Below are 22,813 nucleotides of genomic sequence, written 5' to 3' on the forward strand. Positions count from 1 at the left end.
TGTAGTAGGAACTCGAGTGGAACCAATGCTTCACTCCTTGCTGATTCAAGATAGAGCCCCCCCCTCCCCCAGCTGTCTGTCCACTGATACAAACTGAGGTCTCATGTCAGTGTCTCATTTAAGGGATCATGCCATCGTCTTCTTAGTTTGTAGAAGGATTTAGCTTTGTGAAGGTCATGCCATGAGAGAAAAATACAAAGCACAGCTTATGAGGCTCACATTTTAACTGTTAACGAACAAAGTTCAATGAGTTCTGGTGTTGTCTCACCAGCGTTTGAAACAGAAGGCTGCGGCCACTCTGGCAGTTAGAACGTATTTAGCTGTAAATCATGAACCTAAGTTGTCGAGAGTTTTCTAAAATCAAATGACAGATTTTAGCTGTTTGTGATCTAAAGAGTGTCCATGTGGGAATCAGGAGGACCTGGCTCAGCTCCAAATGCTAAGCATACCACCCCTGAGTCACCATCTGCTTTACTTTCTAGTCTGTAGAATGGAAGCAGTTGCCTAGGGCAGTTGTGGCGGTGGGGGCGGTGGGGGGGTGGTTGGGGGAAATGGAATAGATGGTTTCTAAGGGACTCTTCCAGCTCTGCCATTTCCAGGACTAAATCTAAGGAATTCTTTTGTTGAGCAGAGGCCCAGAACATTCCCTTCATGCCTATCCATCATGGTTATCATTGTGTCTGAAACACTGGCTCCCCTTTCTCTCAGGAACTCTTAAGTGTTGGTAACACTTTTTGTTGACTCAAAAATTGCTCTACTGCTACTAATCATGGTCCTGTTCCCACTTCAGCTTGGGGCTTGAGGAGCTAGCTGGCAGAGCCATAGAAAGTGAGAGACGAGCAGCTGGGTAACCAGACAAAGAATCACCTCAGGGTAAGGGGCTAGCTACTTTGCTTCAAATTAGAAAATGACAACTGTTGGTGTAAGCTTGCTGCTTAACTGTGGAAAGGAAGTAACCTGGGGGAGCCGAGACCCCATCTGCCAGCTCTGTAGAGGTTTCTAAAGTCAGCAAAGGCACTTTTTTTTTCTTCCTCAAATCTCTTCCTTAGAGACCCCCAGAGGAAGGTGAAGATCTCGGGGCTCAGTCCAGACCCTTCCTTCTTTCTGAAGTCTTATCTACGTCAGCCTAATGTTGATGGCTCTTCTGTCTGAAGGGTAGCTGGGCTTCTTGCCACCACCACCAGACTTCCATCTGGTCCCTGGTTTACATGGCTTTCTACTGGGCAAGTAAACAGTCATTCCTACCTCTAAAAAGACAAAGGCAGTTCATTCACTGGAGCTGCCGCACAGCTGACAGCTGTCTTGGCCTTCTTGCTGTGTGGCCAGCCATGTGCTGACCCCAAAGGTGAAAGGCTCTGTCACCCCTTCTCATCCCCCAGTTGGCCAGTTGCTGCCAAGGATCATCCAAGAATTTTGACATTTGTCTTTCCTCCCCTACTCCTGCCTCCACAGCTCCTAGTGACTCTTCGGACAGAGCTGTTTCCAGCATGGCCTTTCATCAGGTCAGCTGGAGGGAGGAAAAAGATGACTGTGTGGTCCAGCCACAACTACTCATGCAGCCCTGAGCCCTTTGCAAAGGCAAGCCCATCAGAAGCCCCTTTGTGTACTTCCTTCCTTCAACAGAGAACAACCTCAGTGAGAAGTCCTTTGCAGGAACTTAGCTGATGGGGCTCGAGAGGTACCACCTTTTTACCTTAGGAACTGGGTGCACAGCAACCCTCATTTAGTCATAGCCCACAACCTGTGCTATACAGCTTTTTGGAAGTTTAGGAGAGCATTCAACCAAATGGTTATTGAGCCCAGGGGTGAGAACACCGAACTCCCATGTGACATTCATGAGAGGCTCTATGGAAGAGGTGACATTTGAACTATGCCTAGAGAAGATGAAGCAGAAGTGGGGAACATTCATAGGACCGTGTCTGTGGGAAGGCAGAAAGTGTTAAGACCAATCTAGGCAACAAGACAGTAAGATTCCAGCCCACAAGACAGAGCCAGTTACTCCCAAATGTGCTCACCAGTCTATCTGAAAGACCATGTCACTAAGTGGTACCAAACCCTGTTTGAGTTAAAGTCAGATTTAGGTCATTTTCTTCATAAAAATCCATACAAAGATTTTTAAGGTAAAGTGACTCCTAGGGAGTCCTAATAAGAGGCAACTCCGTGACCTAGGCATCTTTGGAGTCTTTGAACATTTTTCCATACAAGTTACTGAGTGTGGCATGCTTCTATCACAGACCATACTACTTGAGAAGGCTACTCCAGGCCTATTGACTTGCCGTAGATTGGTTCTAAAAAAACACTTCAGCTCTTCTCAACTGTTTGCATAAGAGATTGCCTCCATGGAAGATAGTTGTGACAGAAAGAGGTTTGAGTTGCTCATGGAATACTGAGCAGAACTTGGTGTCCTGTCAGCTGACAGGACTGAGTGTTGCAGGCAGAAGACCGTACAGGGCCTGCTCTTATCACATCCTTCCTGCCTCTGAGCTCTGGAATCTCCTGGGCCCAAGCATGTAGAGACTGAACAATGCTGTCACTTGTCCCTCTAGCCTTCCACTAGGAACCACTCACTCTGTTGTCCTTTGAAAGCAACAGCCCTTTCCCAAAAGTGTGTATGTGGACTTCCCATCCACTTCTTCTTATATCAAATGTTTGGGGAATCTGTTTGTGCCATATTTTTTTGTTGTTGTTATTTAAAAACATGCAATAAGATATTTTCCTCTTGGGAAAAGCACTGTTCTTAGAGACAGAAAACAATAGTAGGTTGTGAACTGAATTGGACAGTAATGAGAAGCACCAAGAAGGAGAAAGAGGCAAAGAGAAGTGAACAGAAAGCCAAAAAAGGAAACTACCTTGTAGGGAGAGAGCAAGCAGCCAGCTCGTGGCTAGGGGACATGAGAAGTCAAGTCTAAGGAGCATACCATGTTGAGGATTAGAAACAGTCCTTTGCTTGGGCTTGAGAGAGGTGTCAGAAAACTGGCCTTTTGAGGCAACTTCCTGGAGTCAAACAGAAGCTGGGAAGTGGGGGAAAGAGCAGATATGGAGGGAATTCCCCATAAGGCAATTTCTCACAATGTCATTGTTCATTTTGCCTTCCTGATTTCCTCCTCTCTGTTACCCTGAGATTATCTGTGAAAAAGATCATTACTGTCCTTTAAGTGTGAACACTGAGTAAAATTGAGATTCCTCAATTCTTCCTTCCCAAATTAAAACAAGTTCTGCTCTGGACTTGACCAGGGTAAGGCTTTACTTCATTTTGAATGCAAGAAGCACACCTCCAAAAGCCAAACTCCTTCCATCAAACTGGGTATAAAGCATTCAGAGAATGCTCCTTTCTTGCCCCAAGATTCTTAGGATCAAGGGCCATGGCCCCGTGTTGACTTGACTCTGACTAACCCTCCATATCTGCCATCCCTCCCTTATTTTTCTGTCTAAAACACGCTACTGCTCTCTCTGGCCTGAGTCTTCTGTTCTTCATCCTTTGAGTGACTACACCTAATTTATCTGTCCCCTTTTAACAGATCAGTGGACTGTTTTGTCTTCTTGAGACTAAGGTTGCTATTAGCTAACTTTGGTTCACCAGGATGGCTAGAATCCTGGAAAAATATTATCTTGGGATTTAGAAATAAAACCCAGGGGCTAAAGATGGCTCAGTGGTTAAGAACACTTGCTGTTCTTGCAGAGAACCTGAATTTGGTGCCCAGTACTCACATCAGGCAGCTCACAACTTTAGCCTCAGGAATATCTGACATTCTTGGGACTCACATAGGCACCCACACATATATACATATGCAGACTCATGCACACATACACATAAATAAAAATAAATCTTTAAAAAAAATTCCCAGAGGGTAGGAAGCCACCAATGATTAAATAAAAATTGTTCTGAAAAGTTACCTTTCTAAACAGTTAAGATTTCTGTAATGGTTTCCCTGCCATAAAAAAAATCTTCGTAAGATCCTTTATGTATTCACAAAATAAGTAAAGCTGCAATTCCAAGATGAAGACAAAAAGAAAAAAGAAATGGTCTAAGCTTTTTATGCTCCCCCCTTTTATTGCCCGGTTGCCCCTTTAAAACTGCGTTTTTGAGTTCATGACAAAGAACTCATTGTCACCCACCCAATGACACCACTGAGCCTCCTCCTCCCACATATTTCTCAATGTATGTCCACACTGGTTCTCCTGGAAGACAAGGTCTAAACATTGACACCATTGCAAATTCAAGGGAACAGCTCTGATTGTGTTCACTCTTCTAGTTCTCATCTCCCATGCTAGTGTGAAGAGGGCATTAGTCATTGAGACCCTGCCCAGGCTAAAGGTATGCTGCTAACACCCCCATCTTCCAAATCACAGATTCATGAAATGGAGGGTCAGGGGTTGGCCTAATTGCCTTCAGAAGGGCACTTTTAAAAGTCTAGATCTCAGCTGTCAAATTGTAGTCATTACCTAGTTTTGTCTGGGAAAGCACTGAAGAAAAGTGTTAAGGCAGCCATGTTACACCCTCACTATCCTCTGTGTGTAGTCTCCTTGGCCCTTTTTCTAGCCAGTTCCTAGGCCCAACACACACAGCCCACAGCCTTGGTATCTTAACTAGCAGTAGTCCTGATATGCACATATGGACAGTCTCCTGGAAAGTACAGAGAGGTGAAGTTGAAATGCAGCCTCCTTTAAGGCCTAGATTTTCTGTTTTGTTTTTTTTTTTTCTCTTCTGAAGTCACATGACCCTTACAGTGGTCTTTGCTGCCTACTTGGTGGCCCCATTTTTACCACTACAAAGCAAGTTCCTCGAGGGCAGGATCCATGTCTGATTCATCTCTGGGTCCCCCTGCAGGGCTAAACCCAGGGGATCCCCTGTGAGGCCTGCAGGAGGAGATGGGGGATGAGTGATGCCCTAACTGTGGCACAAAATGCCAAGAAGCTGGGAGGAGCATGCGATGAGAGTCTACTTTCTTCTAAGGCTGGCCATGCCCCTTCTCGTTCTTGCTCTCTCCCTACACACTGCTGAAAGACCTCTCTCTCACATGAGCTTCTGCCAACTGTCACCATGGGACAGAATCCCCTGGGGAGCCGTCAGCTGTTAACAGCTTAGAATGCCGCTGTTCCCAGAAGTCTTTGCACTGAAGGACAGAGATGGGATAGGGATGCAGCATTGCAAGTAGTAAGAGTGTAAACTTCTGCTCCTGAAGGACATGTTCTCCTGTTAGAGGATTTAGACTAAACAAGATGAGCAAAGCTTTGTTTTTGCTGTTGTTGTCTTGTTATTTCTTAGTGGGAGGAATGAGATTTATTTAAGGCTGGCCCCGAGGAACATAGAGGTGACTTTTCCTTCTCAAATACTCATGTTCAGGGGTGTTCAGAGGTGCAAAGAGCTGTGAATCATGCAACAAACGTACAGTAAAGTCATGGGCAACAACATCCCTGCAGCATATACTCCTCTCTTCAAAATCAAAGTGAAGTGTGGACTTCAGACCTTGGTCTCACAGGCTAGCATCTACATTTTCAAATAAATACAATACTTCTGCAAATCAGTCCATAAGCCAAGAAAGGATGGTGCATTAAAGAATGGCAAGTAGAAAAGATGAGCAGCTAAAGAACATACACATAGTTGGGTGGTGATGGTGTACGACTTTAATCCCAGCACTCGGGAGGCAGAGGCAGGAGGATCTCCATGAGTTCCAGGCCAGCCTGGTCTACAAAGTTACACAGAGAAACCCTGTCTCAAAGTATCAAATATCAAAAACCCTGCCTCAAACAAACAAACAAAATCAAAACACACACGCATAAATTAAGAAAATATTTTTAAAATAAAATAGAAGCAATACTTACACTGCCATATGCCCTACACACACACACACACACACACACACCACAAATAAAAACAAATACTTTTTAAAATTAAAGTAAAAGTAAGGGCCCTGAGAGACATCTCAGTGGTTAAGGGTACTTCCTACACTTGCAGATGGCCCAAATTTAGTTCCCAGAATGCAAGTTGAGCAGCACACAGCTCCCTGTAACTCTCCCACCAGGGCATCCAACACCCTTTTCTGTCCTCCGTGGGTAGCTGCACACATGTACATATTCCCTCATGAATACATAACACAATTTGAAAATAACGCCTTTAAAAGATGCTTAAGATAAAAACACTTCTACAGGGCTAGGATTGTGTTTAAAACAGGTCATTTACCATAACTTAAGTGACAGTTACTGTCAGAATAGGAGACCATTACTCAATGTGTTACAGGCAAATGAGGACAGAGTTGTGAGGGTGTAACTTCTGCTTAGGAAAAACTCAGTTGCCAGGAAATAACGGAGAGAGAAGCCCTAATAAAGATCTCAAAGCCAAAAGCAAACGAGTGCTGCTCACTTACTTTACTGTTCGTCTTCACCCTTTACATTCCCTACATATTCTCTGTTGTCCTATCCCTGAGCTGTCCATTTCTTGGCCAGTCTCTACTGGGCACCTAGGATGTGCATGCATTGTGATTTGGCTCAGAGACAGACACAAACATGGCAGAGGCCCGTTCCTGGATAGACATGAGAGCCAGAGGCCATGTAGTCCTATCATATCATAGCAGATCACCATGTACAGAAAGGTGCATGTCAGGTGTTAGAAACTTTGAATACTTTGTCTCTTGTAAACTCATGCTGGGATTTAGTTGCTTTTGCGATGGCATTGAGAGGTGAGGCTGTTAAAAGTGCAGTTCTCGTGGGACTAGATGAGCTAGTTCAAGAGAGAGTTCTACACCGAGGCAGCCTCCTATTTCATCTTACAGCGTGCACTCATTTGTCATCCACTTTCTGCCATGAGTTGAGACACAAAGTCTTTACCTGTACCATGCTTGTGGCTTTCTAAGCTTCTAGACCCCTGAACCAATTAACCACCATTCTTTACAAATTACCCAGTCAAGAGAGATGATTCAGTACTCTAAAACCATCCATAGGACCTAGGTTCAATTCCTAACATCTAGATGATAGTTCACAACTATTGAAAATTCCAGATCTAGGGAATCTGATGCCCTCTTCTAGCCTCCAAGGACATTGCATGCATATAGTATACTGGCATGCATGCCAGCAACACACACAGAGAACTAATACTTTTAATGTAATTATCTAGTCTCGGGTATTTTATTATAGCAGACAGACTGAAACCACTCCTACTTCTTGAGGGAGGAAACTGAAGAGCTAAAGGGCCACAGGGTAAGACATTGATTTATTAGGAATACCTAGGAGGCAGGAATAAAAAGAGAGACCGCATCAGGAACAGAATGACCTAGGACCCATTTTTCCAAAACATTACACAGAAAATTAAGCTCTACAGAGTTAGGACCATAAGCATGTAGGTGTATCAGGAAGAATCCTAAATTATTCAAGATTCCTCTCCCTGGCACACACACCTATATAATCAACCCCCTACCCTTGATGATGAGCAAGCAGTTTGAATACGATGCAATTCCATGCCCTACCTTGCCACATACGTAAAAGAGATTTTGTAGATGTAGTCAAGACCCCTAATCAGCCAACTTGGGGTTAATGAAAGTAAGGATTTTCCTGGTGGCCTTGACCTAATCATGAAAGCACTTTAACAGGAAGTGGGTCTTCTCCAAAGGCCATGCACCAGAAATGGCAGGTAGCCTGTCATAGCTGGAATTAAATTCTGCTATACCTCAGAAGAAACTGCAATTGTGACCAAAACCCTGATTTCTTCTGGTGAGACCCTCAACAGAAGATATAACCTACCTGTGCCTACACTCCTGATCTGCGTCAGATAAAAGCACTGATGCTGTTTCAAACTACTGCTTTGAGGTCACTAATTGCATAGCAATTGAGAGGCAAAACATTCGGAAGAGTAGATGTGCAGGACAGATGTGAATGTAATCGCTAAAGTCCTAGAGAAACTAGGTGGCAAGGAAACCTCCAAGCTTCAAGACTCTTGATAAAATCACAATGCAGATTGAGTGCCTAATGTGTGGCAGGTGACTGGGGCCTACATGGAATACCAAGTCCTGTAGAGGACCCTCACCCTTCCTTCTCCAGTGAGCCGCCCTCCCAAAGGATTAAACCCAAAGTCCTCCCCAGAGAATGTGAGTGGTAGTGCTCAAAGAGTCCCACTAGCTGTAGCCCCAACTTCTGCAGAGGTGAAATTTACACCCCGGAGAGGCTGAACAAAGAATGGCAAATGCCCCACCGCTATTCCAGGAAACTCAATTACAGAATTGTTTTCTAGAACTTTCCTTGCTCCCCGTTCACAGTTCTTCCAGAATATTGAAAATTTTACTCACAGCTAGTCTTTTCTCCTCCTTCTTTCCTCCCTTCCTTCTCCTCTCTCCCTCCTTCCCCCTTTGCTTTTAGGAGACTCATGGGAGGTTTTATAGCTAGTGAATCATTTCAATGTTTGAATCTTTTTGTAAAGGGTTCAGAGGAACTATGCTGTTTTTTATTTTTTTAAAGATTAGAAATAATGAAAAGTTACATAAGATGCACAAGGGAAATACCTTTAAAAAGAGAATCTTCCTCCTCTTCCTTTTCCATGAAAACAAAAATTTTAATGTCAAACTTTATGAAATTTTGAGGTAGACTGATGATGGAAGGCCGAGCACACATTCTATGGGAGAAGACTAGCATGGTGTTATTGTCACATCTATACAAGGAAGCAAACTACAGGCCTACAGAGGCAAGAGTACAGAAGAACTGTATACCCCACAAAAGTGTTACTGCCTAGGTGAATGAAAATCAACCAAACCCAAGGTGGCCAGACTGCTGCCTGAAGCCTTGAAGCAAGAGTGATCTTCCCCAGAGGTAAAGAAACACGATGACTGGAAGAGGGCAGGTGCAAATTTAAGAAAGTTGGAAGAGTCTGGATATGTTTGTAGCAATAAGCCAGTTGAGGAAGAAATGGAAATGTTTAGAAAAAGCCATTAATAGGGAGACTTTGATTTCCAGAGGCCTTTGCTACAGGCCTCTTCTGTAGCAAAGAAACCTGCTAAGGGCCTTTGTAGTGAACAAAAGCAAAAGTTTCATGATGCTTGTCAGTATTTAGGTTGTTTCCATGGTGGAATAAGTGACAAGGATGCAAGGGGCAATGGTATCGGAAGCAGAAAGGATACAGTGATGTCACTCGAGGGAATGTGACAGCAGGATGCTTTAAAGATTCTGGTAGGAGCCCTATTGTTTGAAAAGGGAACCACTAGCCTCAGGCAACCTCCTTTTCTCTTTGCATAATTGTGGTGGATTTATACAATAATATTCTTGAAAAATTCATGGCTGAGAATTTCTGAAATTAAAATGAGTCACATCCAGAACATAGCATTTCGACAGTGATGAGCCTACTCCAGGTAATGTATGATACAATCTTAAAGATGTTCCTTGGGTACAAACTAGCAACAGAACATACAGCTGTGGCCCAGAGATCCATAGGCTATCACATATCAACTGGTCCCAAGGTAAGCTGCCAGACCCTGGGTGGTCTCTATTTCCTTCTCATGGGAATAACGTCTCAGAAGATGAGCATCCTGAGATGTGGTTAGTTTCAAAGCTAGTCATATTTCCACTCATTTTTTTTTTTACATTATTTTGGTCTCTTTTCTACAGACCCTGTGAACTTGAGCAATAACCTGACACCTTGTACCTAGAAACTACTGAAATGCCAGTGGAGGCACCAAGGGTAAGGGTGGACACCCACTGAGTCCCTTTGGGTAGCAGGACCTCCTTTTACAAACCAAAGGAATGTATGTGACTATAAGGGTCAAGACTTAAGCAAGGTCCACTCTATTCTCCTTGCTTTAAATTAGAGGGTTGACAGGAAGAGATAGGAGGACAGAAACTGAAAACAGGAAGGAAGAAACTGACAGGATGCTTGGATGCTTTGAACTAAAACGAGCAGATTCAATCACAGCACTTGAGAGACAGAGACAGGCAGCTCTCTGTCCAGTCAAGGCTAGCCTGGTCTACGCAGCTAGTTCCAGGCCAGCCAGAGCTGCACAGTGAGAGCCTGTCTCGGAACAAAATGCAATTCCCACCCCACCCCCTCTCAGGAGGAGGAAGAGATGCTGCCCCTCACTGTCTACTCAAGAAGGAGAAAGACCCTCTGTATATGCATGCAAGTGCTGCCGGTCTGCTCTGAGCCACAGCCATGAGTGACAGTGAGCGGCGAGCAAGGGAAGAGGACCCTGCTATCCTGAAGCTGTCTCCAATCCCCACAAGTCAGTCTTACACTCCTGACTCACCCTCCTGGTCAGAGGAACATGCTCTGGACATGTCCCTGCCTTCAGGTGACAAGCCTAAGCCCATTTTGGAGCAAGGATGAGTGAAGGGATGGGGTTAGAGGGTAAAAGAGGGCAGGTGAAAAGTTGGGGAGACTGGAAGGTTCTAGACATGTTTTGCAACAACACGTAAACAACTGGCTCAAAGGCAGGACAAACTACAGGAAGCAAGGCAAATGCCTGGGGAAAGCGCATGGTGATGCTAGGTTTCAATTTCTTAAGATAATGTCCTGGCTAGTTTTACATCAACCTGATGCAATCTAGAGTCATAGGAGAGGAGGGAGCCTCAATGAAGAAAACACCTCCATGCCATCTAGCTGTAAGGCATTTTTCTTAATTAGTGATGACAGAAGAGGACCTAGCTAATTGTAGGTGGTGCCTTCCCAGGCCTGGTGGTCCTGGGTTCTATAAGAAAGCAATCTGAGCAAGCTAGGGGGAAGCAAGCCAGGAAGCAGCACCCCAGCATGGCCTCTGCATCAGCTCTGGCCTCAGGTTCCTGTCCTATGTGAGTTCCTGTTCTGGCATCCTTCCAGGATGAAAATTGATGTGGAAATGTGAGCCAAATAAGCACTTTTCTCCCACAAGTTACTTTGGTCATGGTGTTTCATCACAATAATAACCCTAACTAGGACAGATAACTTTCTGAATGTCTTAGTTTGGGGAGGTAGAATAAGTATTTGCTTGTATTATGCTACACACACACACACACACACACACACACACACACACACACACACACAAAGAATTTGAGCCTAGCTTCGAAGCCGTTATCTTCCTGTATTGTGAATCTCCAGGCCTCAATGTTGGTTGCAGATTGTCCCTTCCCTTGACACCAATACAACCAGTGTATGACTTAGGAAAATACAGTGACTTTATTGGCATAAGGACAGAACATAGTCAGATTCCAAAGTCTTAAAGGCTGCTGCCACAATGGAGAAAGCAGAACCCACACTCAGGAGACCTAGACCCTGGTCTGCAATATACTGGCCAATGCCTTGAGAAAAATCAGGTGACTGCTGAGTCTCTGTCTCCTCGTCTATCAAGTTGTCAACACTTACTGCACAGGCCTATTGAGTTGTCCCAAGGGTGGTAGGATAACCAATACACAGAGCTCCTTTGCTGGCACATGGAAGCTCACCAGCAGTCACAACAACGTGAGGAACTGTAAAGAGCCACAGCATTAGAAGGGTTGAGAACCACTGCTCTAGAGGATCCAACACCTTCTTCTAAATGCAGACTCCTCTCACATTACATAAACAACCTTCAAAACAAAAGTCTCCTTAGCAAAGGGCCTCAAATTCCTCTACTCTTTTCAACATTAAATTTTATTTTTATATGTATGTGTGTGGATACGTGCACATGACTGCAGGTACTCTTGGAAGCCAGAGATGCCAGATCCCCCTGGAGCTGGAGTTACAAACAGTTGTGAGCTCCCAGCACAGATGTTGGGACCCAAACTCAGGTTCTCTGCAAGAGCAGTACATTCTCTCAACTGATGACCCATATCTCTAACCCTCATAGGGTGCTGGGATCCCCAGCCTACTGTGTATGCTGAGACTGTGCTTAGTGGGCAAGGAAACTGTATTGGTAGGCACTGAGGTGTGTTGTAGAGTTCACAAAACTAAAGGAGCACTTTCTACACTTGTTTTTACTTCTGTTTGTTCTTCTTAGAAGGGAGAGGTGGTTAAAGACATATTCATGAAGTCGAAGCTCCTGAAGCAGGCTGGGAAGTACTCTCAGGATTCCAAGTCCCCAGAAGCAGGCTGGGAAGTACTCTCAGGATTCCAAGGCCCCAGAAGCAGGCTGGGAAGTACTTTCAGGATTCCAAGGCCCATAAGGTATCTTGAGAAATAGACCTACAGAGGTGGATCCTAAGGTTTTGGTCCAAATTTCTGCTATTCCACACTTCATGATTTAGCCACTTTAGCACATGACAGATGCATACACAGGCTATTAAGAGAGAATATCTTGTTTCAAGTATGAACCCAAAAAAGATAGAAAATTTGGAACTACACAGCCTAACAGCAGGCACCACCAAGTCTGGGTATATAGGGTTCCGAAATACAAGCTTTCATGAGTGGATCTCCATTAAAAGCCTCAGGGAAACCTGACCAAAAAAGGTGATTCTGAGTGTGTTCTGGACCTCCAGTTCCCACCAAATAGAGGTGTGTACCTCACCCTTTTACTACAACTCTCTGAACCAAGTACAGAAAAAGCAATTTTGTGAGGGCTCTGGAAAGAGAATAAAAGCATTGGATTTGGGAGAAAAGTCACACTGACTTCTGACCATTATGGCAGTCATGAGTCTCTTAGAATTTTTCTTCTGGCTTTGACCAGGGGTAAGCTGAATGGTAAAACTGCATGTTGCCTGCCATGGCAACCCAAGAAACAGCTCAGCTTTCTGTCCAAGTGGCCTGAGAGGAGACCCAGGTGGAGCTGAGGATATACTCGAGTAGTACAGAACTTGCCTAACATGTACATAGCCTAAGGTTCAATTTCTAAAACCACCCCAAAAATAGGCAAGCCAGAGAGTAGAGGAAAAATCTTTATGATTTTTTATTTTTTCTCTCTCCACTAAACCCCGAGGCTGCATACAGTCCCCAAAATGCCCTGTCATCACTAAGGCATCAGCTTAGGTGCCAAGAGAAAAATTATCTAGATAGTCATAAAAGGGACCCGCAGTGTGAAGAGGGTGCATGAGTTCTCATTTTTCTTTCAGAATGTTTTAAATTACGAGTTCATGTATTTGTATCTAGTTGTTTGCAGGTTAATGCAAAGGCCAGAGACATTAGATCCCCTTAAAGCTAGTTACTGGAAGTTGTAACCTGACCAGTGTTAATCCACTGAGAATGCAACTCAGGTTCTCTGCAAGAGCTGTACATGCTCTTAACCTCTGAGCCCAACCCCAAGTCCTCATTTTTTTTCTCTTGCCACTTTGTTCTGAGAGCAGGCCAAGTGGTGTGAAAGCTCTGGACTCCATCTTTCTGGCCAGAAAACCAGGGAGAGGGCTCAGGTGTTAGAGGGGGCTAAAGGATATGGAGGGGACTGGAGAGATAGTTCAGTGGTTAAAAGCAAGTGAGTCTCTACCGTGAGTTCTGGAGTTTGGATTCCAGCATCCAGGTTGGGCAGATCATAAATGCCTATCACTATAGCTCCAGGGGTGATGCCTTCTTCTGGCCTCTGTAGGCATACACTCACATATGTATGTATGCACACATACACACATACTCACACACACACACACATACACACACACACACACAAACACACACACAGATCTGCATAAGAGAGAAGACTGCATGTAAAATTCAAGTCATCTACTTAACTCCAACTTGCACATGTCACACACTCAAATAGCACACCAAAGGCCTTGAAAATGAGAGTATTATTAGAACCATTGATATTGAATGTGATAAAGCACACTTATAATCCCTGTGCTCAGGAGTTTGAGGCAGAAGGATCACAAGTTAGGCCAGTCTGAACTAAAAAAAAAAAAAAAAAAAAAAAAAAAAAAAAAAAAAAAAAAAAAAAAAAAAAAAAAAACCCTTATCTCAAAAAATCAAACAGTAAAGAAAAAAGATCTTCCAATGTGAACATAGTGGAGCAGAATGTCTGCTAAAGCAACATGAAATAAATACCAGGATTTTAACAAGACCCAAGTCTAAGAGCACGGTATCCAAAATACCCAGGACACAATCTAAAAGTCTCTGTGATGACGATGACCAGGGAAACTTAACCAATTCTAAAGAAGAAAGATAAAACAATAGGAGAATCATTAAGCCTATTTATTATAACCATTACTTTTGAAGTAAAAGTAAATCTGAATGAATTGAAAGGTAGTTCTTAGTAAAGACATCTGACTTTAAGAGAACCAAATGAACATTTTGTAATAGTGAACGCAATATCTTGAGATTTTTAAAACCCGAACAACTCAGTGGATAAGGTGGCATAGAACACTGATTCCTATGATCTCTGTACTGAGACTGTGATAGGTAGGCCAAGAGTTCAAGGCCAGGCTGAGTGAGCTACATAGAGCTCTGACTGGATACAGCGGGATACAAACGGCAGAAGGAGTCAGCATACTGGAAGGAAGTCAAGAAGTGTTCACCTTATAAGCAGAATGAGAATAGAGCCTCAAATGATGTTCAGGTCATCGAAGTCCATGAAGGAAATGAGACTGATAATGGCTGAAAACTTTTCACATTTGGTGAAAAACATAGTTCAAGTAATTCAGCAAATACTTAAAGAAAAATTGAAATAAAACTTTAACAACCTACCACGCCCTAGCACCTTACCCACTTCTTTACCCAACAGGGCCCTGAAAATGTGTTTGTGACCCTGAGATAGGGAAAGAGACAAAGGAGAGTCAGACCCCTTACATTGAATGCTGTTTCTCTGACTCAAGTGTCAGAGCCATGGAAAAACAGTTCCCTGGGCAAGAGACCTGGCTGTTAAAACACATACTGCTCTTCCTGAGGACCAGAGTCTGGTTCCCATCACCGGTGTCAAGCAGCTCAGAACCGCCAGTAACTCCAGCTCTAGGAGATCCTATTGCCCCCCCCCAAAGAAAAAAGAAACCAAAATCTAATTTTCCGGAAAACATTCTAAAGGTAATCCCAGCTCAGAAAATCTATATATACTGTATGTTCTCTCACATATGCAGTATCCTATCCTTTAATTTTGTGTGTATCTCTGTTTTTGTGTCTGTGGGTGGGTGGGTGGACGAGAGAGAGGAGAGAGAGAGAGAGAGAGAGAGAGAGAGAGAGAGAGTGACTAGAAGATAAAGAAGTAGAAAGGGACCCATGAGAGTAGAAAAAGGAGGCTGAGAGTAAGGACATAATTGAAGTAATATAAAATTGGAAGGAGGAATACTGGAGGTGGAAAGGTACAAGCAGGGTCAGGGGTGGGGAGATGGAGAGTAGCAAGCAGGTAGGGGACAAGGGTCAACAAAAATTAAGTGTATTAAAATGCTAGAAGGTAACCTGTTGCTGTATATACTGTCAAGTACGCTCTTGAAAAAAGCAAGGTTCCTCTGTCAGGGTATCAGTTCCTTATTGGAAAGAATAGCTCAGGATTAAACCAAATGACTTTTAGTTCAAATATTTCGGCCCTCATCAGCTCTGGTGTGGAGTTCTAATGAGACAAATTCAGAGCCCAATGCTATGAACAAAGTTGGGGCTTTTCTGCCAAGAGTCTTCAAAACCCCCACAATGGTGCAAATACCTGAGACGAAGACAGTTAAGGAACACAACCCAAGAAGAGGAGGTTCCAAGAAGCTAGCAACATGGGTGTGCACTTTTATCAGCTTATTGCAGAGCCCTGTACACACTTGGGAAGCCTAGAACCCAGTAACAGGGCAGAAAGCTCTGTTGAGAACATTGCCCTCTCAGTAAGTGCATTTCCAATCTCCCCATGCTTTGAAGATGCTAAAGAATGGGATGCCTTGTGGGTTCACATTCTGAGTCTGATGCCAAGTCTGTGAAAGCAATTTAATTTGCCTCCATCTGTAATAAGTGCCGTTTGTATCGCTTCTTACAGTCTACAGAACGGTCCATGGGCCTTGTCCTACCTCATCCTTCCAATGTGGTAGCAATCATGTGTCTCCTTAGAGGAGGTGGTCTGAGTCAGGATGGAGGGTTTTACTCTGGAAGACCAGGACAAAGTTGGAGAAAGAGCCAGCTTTTCTGGCTTCCAATTGTGCCTTTTTTCAGCACCAAGATCAGGAGTCCTGAGTCCTTCAGTCAAGCTGGGAGCTGCAGCCGTGGGCCAGGGACCAATCATCTCACACCTAAAGAGCCAGCTGAGGTAGACTCCACCCCCTTCCTCCAGAGAGCAGCATGATTTGACGCCAGCTCCAAGAATTTTCCATCCTTTTTCCATCTTATTTGTCCCATCCAGAGTACTTACAGAGGCTCCCAAACACAATAATCTTTGGCTTCCCACACCCTACAGATGAAAATATCTTTCCTCTTTCCTCTTTGACACTAGAGAATGTGCTGGGGCTTTAGTCAGGTGGGTGGAGGTCTCGGGACGCCTCTACAGGTTTGGCAGCCCGGACAGGCTTTACTGTATGCCCCAACATCTGCTTTCACTGTGCTTCCCAGCAGAGTCACTTGGTCCCACTGAGCTCCGCAAGAGGTCATCCCCCACTCCATGAGCCATTCTCAACTCATCTATTTACAATGCCTTCTTTTCAAGAAAAATACAAAGACTGTGTTAACTCCGAGTCATTGTGTCATCTGTCATCTATTTAGAACAAAAAGGAGCAAAAACAAAACAACAAAAACAGTGACCGGTTCATTTTATCTACACATCTTTCTGTTTTACCCATTTTGAGTCATTCAATCCAAGTCAAAGCTTAGAGCTGGAAGTGGTGATGCATAGCACTTGGTAGAGGCAAGAGGATCTGAAGCTCAGGATCAGCCTCATTTGCAGGCCAGTCAGGGATACATGAGCTCCAGCCTGGGACACATGAGATCTCAAAAACAATACTATCCCAGAGTGACTGTGCTTTCCTGTTCAGGATTTGGAACCTTCTACCTTAGATAGATGGAGGACGTGGGGAACAAAGTTTGATGCTAGATTGACAAGTTTGGATATCACCTTAGCCATGTGGCTTTAGAATAATTTCTCTCAAACTTATTTTCTCATTCTTGTGTTTGCCTGTTTGTTTATTTATTTATTGGAACAGGGTTCCTGTAGAACAGGCTGGCCTCCAACTCACAGAGATCTGCCTGCCTCTACCTCCCAAATGCTGTAATTAAAGGCATGCATCACTACCACCTAGCTTGTTTTCTCATTCTATAAAAGAGAATAGTAGTGCTTGTCATGATGAAGACATGGAGTATGAAGTATCTAACACCACGATTGCCACAATATCACTCTCCTCCAATTCGTATAGGATGAACAGGACAGTGGACAGGTAAGATGGGTAGTTTGGGACATAGCCCTTGGATCATAGTTATATCATTGGTAAATGGAGACAGAAGCATGATTTTTGTAGGAGGACTGAGTATTGGAGATAACATGCTAAAGAGTTCATCACAGCATCGGGTCATGGTAGACCCTGAAGAGATGCACGATTAAAATCACACGTATCTTAGAGGTCTCCAGCAGGGGCCAGTGTCTCAAGCAAATGGTCCCAGGAAGGTTGTAAAAGTCCTTAGATTAGAACCAGTACTGAAGCATCAAAGCTAAGAGCCAAAGTAAGAGACACCACTGGGTTCTAAGCCTTCAACAGTCAAACAAAGACCAGTACCAGATGTGGAGCAAGATACCCAGGAAAGACATGGGACCTGGCAGGAACTTGCCCCTTGGAACTGCTACTAGATACCCAGTCACATGGTGTGTCTTCCACAGCCTTGTGATCATGTAGTCACCCTGATGGATATGATGGCCTCCCTCATCAATGCAGGCTGCTAGGCAAGGTTTGGCAGAGGCAAGAAGTCATGAAGCTGGACCCTGGAGGAGGCCCATGAGCTTATCTTTCTCACAATGGAAGCCAGCATCTCTGGCTACCATCACAACCTGAATAGTGCCCAGAGATTCCTTGAGCTTCCTACACAGGTAGCCTGGGGAAGAACTCTGGACCCAGGCACCCTGGGAGAACAATGAGGTTCATCATTACATCCTACTTTACAACAAGACACTTAGGAGCCTCCCCAGAGAAGCACCCTGCTCTCCTAGACCACATCGAATCTCACACACTGTGGTCCTTCAGCTGTGGCATTAAGGTCTTATGTGTCTCCTTTGTGAATGTTGGTTTCCTCTCTTTGTCCCTTCTCTGTTGGGCAATCAGTCACCAAAGCCTGTTGATCATACTCATACCTCTCTCTCAAAAATCCGGCAGACCCATGAACAAGTCAGGAACCTTTCAGAGCCATTTCCAGGTGCAAAGCCCCATCACCACAGCAACCCCCACCTAAAAGGACTCCCCACATCTTTTCATGCCCCCTCTAATCCATTCCCTACCCCGAGGCCAATGACTGATATACGGCACATTATTGTAGAGGGTCATGCCAAAATCTGCTCCCCATTGCTTTTGTTTTTATGATTACTTTTTAAAAAAACAGAGCTGTGGATTGAACTGAACCAGGCTCTTGCTAGGATGGGCCCACCCTACCCAAATTTCCCTATCAATTTTACTAGAAATAATAATGTACAGAGTTTGAAATATCCTTCACCCTCTCCTTGAGGCTAGATGTGATTCCTGCCAGTGAGATATAAGGGGAAATGTCACATGTGACATTTAAGAAGCCTATTTTGAGGAACAGAACACGTCCTTGGTCCCCCTTGTCCTTTCTGATGGTTTAATGAGTGTGAGAAGTCTGAAGCCTCCCTTCCATGATGGGTTAGGAGCTGAGGTGCTAAGAAGATTGGACCATCAGGGCAGGAGACTGGGATCCTAGAAGCCAGGGCTAGGGATTTGCTTCTTGTGGGCTTCGATGACACGAAAAACAACTCTTGTTTAAACTCTTCATTTTTCTGTCACATGTAACCAAGCCTAGTTCAGGATAAGGGAGAAAAATCAAGCAGGATTCAGACGCACAGAGACATGGGAGTGCACACACACCTTTTTCTGAGGGCGAAGGAAGCGTCAAGACAAGAACGGAACACTGTGGGCCTGAGGGAGATGGGGCACGTGAACATGTGAAAGGTGGTTGAACACCAGGCTGGTGAGTTTTGGCTTCATCCGATGGCAGACAATCAATGCAGAGCTTCCTCTCAGACAGGACTGCTCAAGGTCACCCAGCAATCCCAAATCATCCCACAGTTGTAGGCGGCCTCTGGCAGAACTTGGAACAGAAGTGGAATTGGAGGCTTTGCTCTTTGACTCAGGCGGAGCACTGGATTGTGCGGCCAGTTCACATTCCCACCCTCACACCTCCAAGAGAAGACTTCAGGGTCTGCCAGCAAGCTAAGGATCCAGGCTTGCCGTCAACTCAGAGGACTGTTTCTAGGCCCTGCTTAGCCACACTTGGGAGGCTTATTAGTAGCCAGAGCTTATTTAACTCGACCGTGAGTTCAATATGTCAAGCACCTTTTTGGTTGCTTTATGTTGCCTAATACTCTTCTCTCTACAGCCTGAGATAGTAATACCACCCTGCTGGACAGGTGAAGAAGTCAAATCTCCAAGAAATGAAACTGTCTACCCAAATCTACCCAGCTGATGGTAAAGTTGAGGTGTTAAACCATGTTTGTTGTACCCGAAAGACAAGCTCTTCATACCACATCCCAGCAACTTCTCAACCCCTGCCAAAGCACCGGACAGTCTTGTCACTATTCAAGCTACCAATTAAGAAAGCATTTGAGCTCAACAATTATAATAGGGAATCGCAACTTTTCCCATAAACTCCAGGCTCTGGGTGCTTACCTGAGTTGCTGTGCTGAGCAGAACAAAGGCCTCCTGCCAGGTTCCAGCTCTGTGTGCCCCCTACAGCCAAGACCAGCATCCCATCCTGCAATTACAGCATCCCCACCCTGGCCTAGCATTAGTTAGTCATGGGCTGGGCTGTCAGAGTCCTCCCAGTCTAGGTTCTAGAGGTCACAAATTCCAACAGGCTGTTCCATGGAATTAGGGACACTCCGTTCTTCATGTCCTGTTGTGGGAGGCAGGGAGGTCCTTGTGCTCACAGATAAACATTAGGGGAACCAGGGATGTTAAACACACAAACTTATTCCTTCAAAGAAAGGGATGCATTACCTGTTATCCACCCTGAAGGCTGGGAGAAGACATGGTTAATAGCCTGGTGATCTCTGTGCTATCTGTGTGGGGAGACCACACTTGATCCTCTCCCAGACCCTTATTGTGAGCTTGTCAATCTATAGAACCTATCTTTACAAAAGGTGTCACATACAGTCAATCTATAGAACCCACCCTTATGGAATGTGTCACATGTACTTCAGAAAGAGTTTCAAAATAGTCGCATCTTAAGCTTTATTTTGGATATGGGATTGAATTGATTATCAACAGAATGTTTTTTCTGTTTCATGCTTTGCTTAAATATACCTAAAATGCATAACTAAGGGGCAGATTCCTGAAGTTTGAACTAACATTGGCTACTTAGTCATTTTGAACCAAACTGTCTTCTTGCCTCCCACAGAGCACTACTCTGCTGCCCATGTTGGTCACAGAGACCCCAGCATAGTCTGTGGCTATCATAGCTAGAATGTATTTGTTATTTAATATTTGAGCCGAAAGTCTCAAGGAAACAAGTGGTCACTGGAAATGAAACTTTTCTTGTTACCAACATTTGAAAAGTTGAGTTGCATTTTGTTAGGCTTCCAGGGGGCATCTTTCCAATAGTGCGGTGCGTCCAGGGTTCTAACGTGAACCACATATCCCCCAAGGTCATTTTCCTGTTTCTTCTGCCATGTCCACAGGAAAGACCCTGAAGAGCCAAAGGGAGTGGATGGAACCCTCTAGCACGAATGGCCTCTGCATTCACTGTCCAACTACGAGGGGACAGCCCTTTGCCAGGTTCTGCCTGAGTTGTCAGCTGTCCATATCATTCATGTCTGTCTCAGCCACCTTTCCCATCCACTAAATTCTTCATGCTCCTTTCCAGCATTACCTTAAATGTCTCAGTTAAATATCCTCCCCCTGAATCAGGACAAAGTCAAAATGTATTTACAATTTATATTATAAATATACTAGACTTAACCTAAGTTCTAGCAGATTTTAATTTGTTAATAGAATCGTCAACCATTCCCTCATAATGAATATTCCCATTCTCAGAAGCAACTCTTAAAGAACCTGAAGATCAGATGGGAAATACTGCTTTAATTGTGTTTATAACAAAGAGATAAGCAGATTCTGGTGCATGTTCTGTCAAATGTGACAGCAATGTTTTTTTTTTTTTTTTTTCTTCGAGACAGGGTTTCTCTGTATTGTTTTGGAGGCTGTCCTGGAACTCGATCTATAGACCAGGCTGGTCTCAAACTCACAGAGATCCGCCCGCCTCTGCATCCTGAGTGCTGGGATTAAAGGTGTGCACCACCAATGCCACATGACAGCAAAATTTTTACAAATACTTTCAGTTCCTAGTGTGGCCAAAAGAGCTGACCACAGCTTTCCATTAACCATGGAGACATGCTGAATGGTTCTCATTCAGTTGCCATAGCTTAGTGGCTATCATCTTGACAACCAGTTAAACAGCTGGGTCTCTATGACTACCAAAAGTTTCTTCATCCGCTGCTGCGGTCTCTTGGAGGTATACCTTACATGCTTTATACATAGTAATGCTGTGTGTTGACATCCAGCAGGGGTAATCAGTTGGTATTCATTAAGGGCCCCTTTGGGACCCTGAGTATCACTGTCCATGTTTACACTCTGCTTTGAGGCAGGCCACGGACAGTGGAAGCCAGCTTGGGCTGTAGACCCAGTTCTATCCTGAACAGCCACGGGAACTCTATAAAAGCAGTTCATTTGCACTGTGTTCACCTCAGATTTTCCATTTGTAAAATGGAAATCATAATAACGCCTGGCCTACTGTGGGGATAATATGAGATAATGGACATAAAAACACTCTGAGTCCCTGAAGCCATCTGGAATAGCAACCATTATAATCTGTCTATACTCACAACTTTGCCGTAGCATCTCACCTTTCACAGCCACGGAGAAGCAACCAAGCAAGCACTTGAGGGCTACAGGCCCTGAGCAGAGAAAGCTAACTCAGCCTGCTTCTCCCACTATTGGCCCCTGATGCAAATCACTTCTGTGATTCCACAGGGTGTGAGCGTTTCTCCCCAACATCTGGCAGTCCACTCTGCTGCATAAGGCACCAGCAGGGTATCCTCTAATTCAACTCATTCCCGTGTTATCAGACTGGAGGCAGCAGTAGACCCCACAGAGGTCCTGGGGTGGGCTCACAAGACGGTCTCCACTTCAAATCCTGTCACTAGTCTGGGCTTCCAGAATTTCTTTTGAACTGCAAAAAACAAAAACAAAACAAAACAAAACGGAGTTCCTACACTCACCTCCCGGGGTCCAATTTGCCAGAGAGGCTCACAGAAGTCAGGGAAATGCCACACTCATGACTTACCAGTGCATCATAAAAGATGTTTTAAATGATACATTGGCAGCCAAGTTAATGCCTTGCTGGTGTGGTGATTAGTGCTTGTAATTCAAGCACTTGGAGGCTGGAGTAGAAGGATTGCCATGAACTTCAAGCCAACCTCAGCTACAACAGAGGTTACCTACAGCAGGTTCTATAAGGGTCTGATCCCATAGATGGTGTCCTGGCTAGTTTTATAGCTATAATCATCTGAAAAGAAGGAACCTCGTTGAGAAAAATGCCCCCATTAGTGATTAATGGGGGAGGGCCCAGCCCACTGTGGGAGGGGCCATCCCTGGGCTGCTGGTCCTGGGTTCTATAATAAAGCAGGCTGAGCAAGCCAACAAGCAGCACCCTCCATGGCTTCTGCATCAGTTCTTGCTCCAGGATCCTGCCCTGTGTGAGTTCCTGTCCTGATTGAGTTCCTTCAGTGATGCACTATAATGTGGCAATATAAGCCAAATAAACCCTATCCTCCCCAGCTTGCTTTTGGCCATGCTG

Source organism: Cricetulus griseus, chromosome 4, assembly GCF_003668045.3.
Source record: "Cricetulus griseus strain 17A/GY chromosome 4, alternate assembly CriGri-PICRH-1.0, whole genome shotgun sequence".
NCBI classification, from domain to species: Eukaryota; Metazoa; Chordata; class Mammalia; order Rodentia; family Cricetidae; genus Cricetulus; species Cricetulus griseus.